This window comes from Gnatocerus cornutus, unplaced genomic scaffold (genome assembly GCF_029298725.1).
Source record: "Gnatocerus cornutus isolate USDA-ARS CGAHR unplaced genomic scaffold, icGnaCorn1.1 ctg00000309.1, whole genome shotgun sequence".
NCBI lineage: Eukaryota > Metazoa > Arthropoda > Insecta > Coleoptera > Tenebrionidae > Gnatocerus > Gnatocerus cornutus.
In genome coordinates, this window is record NW_028275628.1 from 25001 (window position 1) to 33033 (window position 8033).

General features: G+C 45.4%; 3 non-coding genes across 3 annotated transcripts in view; all 3 read right to left on the reverse strand.

Annotated features, from left to right (window-relative positions):
* The window catches only part of LOC148165466 (large subunit ribosomal RNA), a 4039-nt gene extending 3031 nt beyond the window's left edge, over window positions 1-1008 (reverse strand). The window contains exon 1 of the ribosomal RNA XR_015771453.1: window positions 1-1008. This exon is cut by the window's left edge and continues 3031 nt beyond it. This is a non-coding gene — a ribosomal RNA (large subunit ribosomal RNA).
* Window positions 1009-1666: 658 nt separating this feature from the next.
* On the reverse strand, window positions 1667-1823 carry LOC148165467 (5.8S ribosomal RNA). The gene has a single exon (XR_015771450.1). It is a non-coding gene; the product is annotated as a 5.8S ribosomal RNA (ribosomal RNA).
* A 1616-nt stretch (window positions 1824-3439) lies between these two features.
* LOC148165468 (small subunit ribosomal RNA) lies at window positions 3440-5360 on the reverse strand. The gene has a single exon (XR_015771452.1). It is a non-coding gene; the product is annotated as a small subunit ribosomal RNA (ribosomal RNA).
* Between the last annotated feature and the right edge of the window lie 2673 nt (window positions 5361-8033).

Below are 8033 nucleotides of genomic sequence, written 5' to 3' on the forward strand. Positions count from 1 at the left end.
GCGGCAGCCGTAACGACCGCCCATCCTCCCTTGGTCCGCGCAAGGCGGACCTTCACTTTCATTGCGCCTTTAGGTTTAGTTAAATCCCAATGACTCGCGCACATGCTAGACTCCTTGGTCCGTGTTTCAAGACGGGTCCTGAAAGTACCCAAAGCTATAGCGTCGCAGATCGGCGTTTCAACGAGGTCTGTCCGAGAACACCTCAGCGAACAGCCACCCGGGGACGGGACCGGCACCAGGTCCGATCACCATCACGACGGGCGCGCTTGCCGAAGGTCGGACGCTAACTGTGTAGCGGCCCCGCGCCATCTGTATACCGTCGAGCGAGCCGATCGGGAAACACCACGGGTTCATTCGGCGAACGGCGAACCGTCCGAACGAGCTCCACCGCGGGCCTTAGACCGGCACTCAACGGATCGCGACGTCCTACAGGGGGAGAAGTGCACGCGTTCGACGGCAGATCGACAAAACGAAAGGTGCAAACGACGCGTACGCCATCTGTCACACGATCGTCCAGCGCCGCCATCGAGTCACGCTGAATCTCCCCTTTCGACCTTTCGGGTTTCTCAGGTTTACCCCTGAACGGTTTCACGTACTATTGAACTCTCTCTTCAAAGTTCTTTTCAACTTTCCCTCACGGTACTTGTTCGCTATCGGTCTCGTGGTCATATTTAGCCTTAGATGGAGTTTACCACCCACTTAGGGCTGCACTCTCAAGCAACCCGACTCTGAGGAGAGATCCTCCCGTTATCGGCAGCGGTCGCTACGGGCCTGGCACCCTCTATGGGCTGTGGCCCCGTTCAAGATGGACTTGGACGCGCCGCACGATCTCGGGATGACGGATCCTCCCTAACACCACATTTCCCGGCGTCCGGTTTCGGCCGCGGGATTCGGTGCTGGGCTTCTCCCTGTTCGCTCGCCGCTACTGAGGGAATCCTAGTTAGTTTCTTTTCCTCCGCTTAGTAATATGCTTAAATTCAGCGGGTAGTCTCACCTGCTCTGAGGTCGCATATGAAAAATAAAAATTTTTCATTCGGTCATTTCGACGATCACGACACGTCTCCCATTCCTTGCTATACGTGTTCGTCATTTTTCTTTTTAAAAAATGGCTAAGTTTACAGAAACGCTTACGATCTGACGTCTGTCGCGATTTGCATTACACGTCTCGGACACGACGACCGTCTATAACGTTCTCAACCTTAAAACGCCATTTTTTTTTTTAAATGACGACATGTTGAAGAAATAGGACGTGCTACGCCGAAAGACCAGCCAACAACTACAACAAGTAGTAGTTGGTCGCTTTCGCGTCTTAAGATGTCGCGCAAATTTACTCGCTGCACGAGAAACGCACACAAACACACGATTCTACGACACACCACGCAAGAACATGTGCCGACGTAAACACTTTCGTATTTATGATTCGCAAGGTGGACGTCCGACGGACTTTGTAAAAAAAAAATACAAAGCATACCCGTCCCGTCCTTTTTGACGAAAAAACACGCTCGAGTAAACGTCTCGGCACACGTTCGAGGCGTGCGTCGTTATATCGTGACGTAAGTGACGATCACGTACATTAATGAGTACCTATTCGACGCGTCGCAACACATCCAACACGCTCCGACGTTTTCGTCCGAAAACGAAAACCGAGCAGTCTTTGAAATTGACACGACCCTCAGCCAGGAGTGGTCCGGGAACATTATATCCGAGGACCGCAATGTGCGTTCGAAATGTCGATGTTCATGTGTCCTGCAGTTCACAAGTTGACGCGCAATTAGCTGCGTTCTTCATCGACCCACGAGCCAAGTGATCCACCGTTCAGGGTAATCTTTTTAAAATTTAAACGCTCGTTCCACAAGAACCCCGATCATGCCGATCGTCCAGCTGTCTATACACGTCTTGCAAAAATTTTTGCGTACGTGCGTACATCCGAAACGAAAATGATCTTCGTGGTTCCGAAACGTGCCACGTCTAAAATTTCGGTGTTGTGGTATGGATATTTATGATTCTCGCTCTTAATTGTCTTTCGTCCGTACTTTCTCGTCTGAAAGGGAACGCGATCGTCGGTCTCAGTTTTACGCGTACGAAAAAATTAAAAAAAATATTAACCCAAACACAAATTTGTATCCGCGCACCGAAAAAGAAGCACTTTTCTTTTTCACGCGGTCTCCGCTTTTACACGCAAAGTACGAGCATGTATGTGTGAAGATGGGACATGTTCGATACGATTTTAATTAGGAATTTGCCAATTTCCTTTTTCTCAGCAATAATTTTAATAAATAATGCTGCTTTCTCTCATAAACTACATTTTCGGTAGTTTTCCTTTATTGTGTCTTTCATTTAGTGTGCGTGTGTCAAGCACTTTAAAAAGTGTGACGAAGAGACGGTTTTTGATCGATCGGAATCAACACATCATTACATCATCGTACTCGTTATGAAAAAGCGAATTAGTATCCGCCGTAAGCGAAAAGAGATTTTCGCGGGCGGTCTTTGTGTTCGTGTTTCAATTTTCTTTCTATATTTTTTCGTCGCCAAACCGAAGACAGATCGTGAATTTTGACGAAAAAATCTATAGACGTGCCAGACTGAGCGTCTAACATAAAATCCTCAAGTTTACCGTTCTATATCGTGACTTAATGACGATTGACGGTGTATATAATTTTGAAATGGTGCAGTCGTACGCTCCGTAAAGAGAATTTTACCGTTTCTAACGAAATCACTTTACCACATCTACCAAAAACATTAAAAAAGCAAGGTGTGATGTGTGTGTGATCGCTCGTTTAACGGCGCTTTCAAAAAACTCTTTGAAGCGTCTAACGACGAACATCATTCACGCGAATCGTAAAATCGGGAGCGTTTCTCGCCGGTCCCGTAGCCGGGCGTAAATCATTTAAAACCCACGGAGTCGTAACCTAATTCGACACCTGCGATTTTCTTCTTTCTCGACTACTCTGCTACATCCTCTCCGTGTGTCCGAAAAAAGAGGACTTCTAACGTCTTTCGACTTTCGCGGTGGAGTTCACAACTTTCCGCGATCCGGTCGAAAAACCGAAAGCGTCCCTCCTTTTTTCCATCATTGGAAAAGATCGAGAGATAGTACAAAAAAAATCAAAAAATCTAGGTACCCGAAGAAACAGCCGTATGCCCGAGCGAATTCGGTTTTTCTCGTTCAAAAAAGGTGAAAAACTCGATCGCAAGGACCGGCGCTGCGGGCCAGCGTAACGCTATTGTTTTTCCGAATATGTACGATTCGTAGTTCAAAACGTCGTACACACGGTGTTTCAAAAAGAAACAAGCAACGGCACGACAAAAGATCGTGCCGTCGACTCCATGTCATCGACGACGGTGTTGTAAAAACATAAAGTGTACATCGACACGATCAAATAAAAATGCATAATAATAAATTATACATATGTCAAAATTCGTGTGTACGAGGACACGTTAATGATCCTTCCGCAGGTTCACCTACGGAAACCTTGTTACGACTTTTACTTCCTCTAAATGATCAAGTTTGGTCATCTTCCCAGCGACATCGACGACGTCGAAACGCCATCGCGTACCGGTCCGAAGACCTCACTAAATCATTCAATCGGTAGTAGCGACGGGCGGTGTGTACAAAGGGCAGGGACGTAATCAACGCGAGCTTATGACTCACGCTTACTGGGAATTCCTCGTTCATGGGGAACAATTGCAAGCCCCAATCCCTAGCACGAAGGAGGTTCAGCGGGTTACCCGGACCGCTCGGTCAGGGAGGACACGCTGATTCCTTCAGTGTAGCGCGCGTGCGGCCCAGAACATCTAAGGGCATCACAGACCTGTTATTGCTCAATCTCGTGCGGCTAGAAGCCGCCTGTCCCTCTAAGAAGAATTGTTTGTACGCCGACAGTAAAAACCGCGCACGACCACCGGGCGAACCCAGGATCGACGGGCCTTTGGGATGTCGAAATACGCCTATTTAGCAGGCTAGAGTCTCGTTCGTTATCGGAATTAACCAGACAAATCGCTCCACCAACTAAGAACGGCCATGCACCACCACCCACCGAATCAAGAAAGAGCTCTCAATCTGTCAATCCTTCCGGTGTCCGGGCCTGGTGAGGTTTCCCGTGTTGAGTCAAATTAAGCCGCAGGCTCCACTCCTGGTGGTGCCCTTCCGTCAATTCCTTTAAGTTTCAGCTTTGCAACCATACTTCCCCCGGAACCCAAAAGCTTTGGTTTCCCGGAAGCTGCCCGCCGAGTCATCGGAAGAACGTCGGCGGATCGCTAGCTGGCATCGTTTATGGTTAGAACTAGGGCGGTATCTGATCGCCTTCGAACCTCTAACTTTCGTTCTTGATCAATGAAAGCGTTTTTGGCAAATGCTTTCGCTTCTGTCCGTCTTGCGACGATCCAAGAATTTCACCTCTAACGTCGCAATACGAATGCCCCCATCCGTTCCTATTAATCATTACCTCGGGGTTCCGAAAACCAACAAAATAGAACCGAGGTCCTATTCCATTATTCCATGCACACAGTATTCAGGCGAAGTTTTAGCCTGCTTTAAGCACTCTAATTTGTTCAAAGTAAACGTGCCGGCCCACCTCGACACTCAATGAAGAGCACCGCGGCGGGATTGAGTTGGGCCGCCCTCTCGAGCTAAGCCCACCGGCAGGACGTCCCGCGGCACGCCAGTTGACACCGCGAACGATGAACCGGCGGCGCGGGACACAGATTCGACTACGAGCTTTTTAACCGCAACAACTTTAATATACGCTATTGGAGCTGGAATTACCGCGGCTGCTGGCACCAGACTTGCCCTCCAATTGATCCTCGTTAAAGGGTTTAGAGTGTACTCATTCCGATTACGGGGCCTCGGATGAGTCCCGTATCGTTATTTTTCGTCACTACCTCCCCGTGCCGGGAGTGGGTAATTTGCGCGCCTGCTGCCTTCCTTGGATGTGGTAGCCGTTTCTCAGGCTCCCTCTCCGGAATCGAACCCTGATTCCCCGTTACCCGTTACAACCATGGTAGGCGCAGAACCTACCATCGACAGTTGATAAGGCAGACATTTGAAAGATGCGTCGCCGGTGCGAGACCGTGCGATCAGCGTAAAGTTATTCAGAGTCACCAAGTTGTACGATGACGGAGACCGCCACCGATTGGTTTTGATCTAATAAAAGCGCTCCTTCCGTTTCCGGTTGGAGCTCTGTTTGCATGTATTAGCTCTAGAATTACCACAGTTATCCAAGTAAATGTGGGTACGATCTAAGGAACCATAACTGATTTAATGAGCCTTTCGCGGTTTCACCTTAATTTGGCTTGTACTGAGACATGCATGGCTTAATCTTTGAGACAAGCATATGACTACTGGCAGGATCAACCAGGGAACTGCGTTCTTGTTTTAAAATAAGAGAGTTTTAGTCTTTCTTTCCTTCTAGTCATATAAGCTACAATAATCGTAGAATTTCGGAAAGACACCTGCTGCTCTTATAAAAAACTGAACACTTTCCTATTATTGTTTTGAAGAAAGTGTGCGTGTCTGCGAAACGAAAACCTCGTAAGAAGAGACGTAACGCCACGCGATCTTTCTGGATGGAAAATTTTTCGACATTTTTTTCACATCATCCTTGATTGAATCTCCTGCAACAATTTTATTCTTATTCATCCGTTCTAAGTTGTCGTCGTCGTCGAAATAAATAATTTGTACACACTTCGGGGTACACGTTTGTCAAAATTCATGAAATGCAACGTAACATTTTTACTTTAATAAATTTTTACAGTGCATTCAGATCGACTAAACGAACAACGACGGATGAATTGATTTATGGATTTTTATTTGTTGCGACTCATCGGAGGAGAGAGTGAAGAAAAAATAATCCAATATCATGGTTACGGAATAATTTTCTATGACTTTTTCATCCTTGTTTGAATCTTGCAACAATTAATTTTATTCATCCGTTCTAAGTTGTCGTCGTCGTCGAAATAAATAATTTGTACACATTTCGGTACACGTTTGTCAAAATTCATGAAATGCAAACGTAACATTTTACTTTAATAAATTTTTACAGTGCATTCAGATCGACTAAACGAACAACGACGGATGGATTACTTATTTTTGTTGCGACTCATCGGACGAAAAGTAGAAACATAATCCTCCATTGTAATATAGTTTTTACGGAAAATTTTTCTTTTATTTTATATCCTTGATTGAATGCTGCATTTTATCCGTCTTTTTTTCGTCAAAAACAGAGATCAATGCGATTCATCGGACGAAGAAATAATTTCCCAGTTCAAAATTTAGAGATTTTTGGGCACATCGACTTGAAATTTTATCGTAAAGAAAAAATATCGTCGTCGACAAGCAAAAGTTCAAACATTCTCCATACTCTTCGCTAGATTGAAAGCGACGGTTTATTGTGAGATTTCTCTTTAGAAATATTCACACGTTACGAGTTTATGAAATTTTATTTATTTCAAAATTCTCGCTCGGACTTTAGTGAGTTGACGCATTTGTTAATTTTTGGTCGTTCTGACACGAACACATAAAATCTTTGATTGCATTTGGACCGCTAACATAGAAACGCTCGCCGCATCCGCAATCTCGCTGTGCATGGTCAATGGCAAGATTTGTCATCCCTCAAACGATGGTGGGTCCACAGGGTACACATTCCGGCCATCGTCCCAACTACGGGTAAGTCGCGGTGTACGAGAGGTAACAAGATAATCGGACGCACATAAAATCACATTTCGATCGTACGCTTTTGTCCGCTGCTACATACCACCACTACTATCCCTATATATGCCAGCGCGGCAGCGTTCAGCTCTGAATCACTCGATGCGCGAAACGGTCGAAATCCCATAGCGCGCCGGCCGCTCGCTATGGGCGAGGGGTCGGGGTAAATCGGTCTGATCGCTCGGTGCAAAAGTCCGTTTGGGTACTTAGAGACGGAATTTTAAAATTCTGATTTCGCAGATCAATTTCAAGGGTCATTAGGACTCGAATGCCGTTAACGGTGTTTTGAAAAAAATATTTTTTACGTTTTTACGGCATTTCGACCGAACACCTCAGTTCCGACTTCGGACTTAGAATAATTTTCATCAAAATTTCGAACGCCTCAGTTTCCAGAGGGTTTTAGATCCCGTTTAGTTAGGGGTTTGAAATTATCACAGCCACCCTTGTTTGGTGTTAGTTCGACCGTAACTTTTGTTCGTTTGCATTTAATTTCGATTTTTCTGGGACTTTTGGTCAATGTAAATTTATCAACCGCTACACTTCCGACTTCGGACTTAGACGAATGAGCGCCGAACGCTACAGTTTCGACTTCGGACTTAGAAAAATTTCGCTCGACCGCCACAGTTTCGAATTGGACTTAGAAAAATTTCGGTCGAACGCCTCAGTTTCGAATCGGACTTAGAAAAATTTTGGTCGACCGCTACAGTTTCGACTTCGGACTTAGAAAAATTTCGTTCGAACGCTACAGTTTCGACTTCGGACTTGGAAAAATTTCGCTCGACCGCCACAGTTCCAACATGAGACTTAGAAAAATTTTTATCAAAAATTCGAACACCTCAGTTTCGACTACGGACTTAGAAAAATTTCGCTCGACCGCCACAGTTCCTATTTCGGACTTAGAAAAATTTTCATCAAAATTTCGAACGCCTCAGTTTCCAGAGGGTTTTAGATCCCGTTTAATTAGAAGCTTGAAATTATAAAATCTACCTTCTATCGATGTTAGTTCGACCCAAACATTTGTTCGTTTGCATTTAATTTCGATTTTTCTCGTACTTTTGGTCAATGTAAATTTGTCAACCGCTACACTTCCGACTTCGGACTTAGACGAATGAGCGCCGAACGCTACAGTTTCGACTTCGGACTTAGAAAAATTTCGTTCGAACGCTACAGTTTCGACTTCGGACTTGGAAAAATTTCGCTCGACCGCCACAGTTCCAACATGAGACTTAGAAAAATTTTTATCAAAAATTCGAACACCTCAGTTTCGACTACGGACTTAGAAAAATTTCGCTCGACCGCCACAGTTTCCTATTTCGGACTTAGAAAA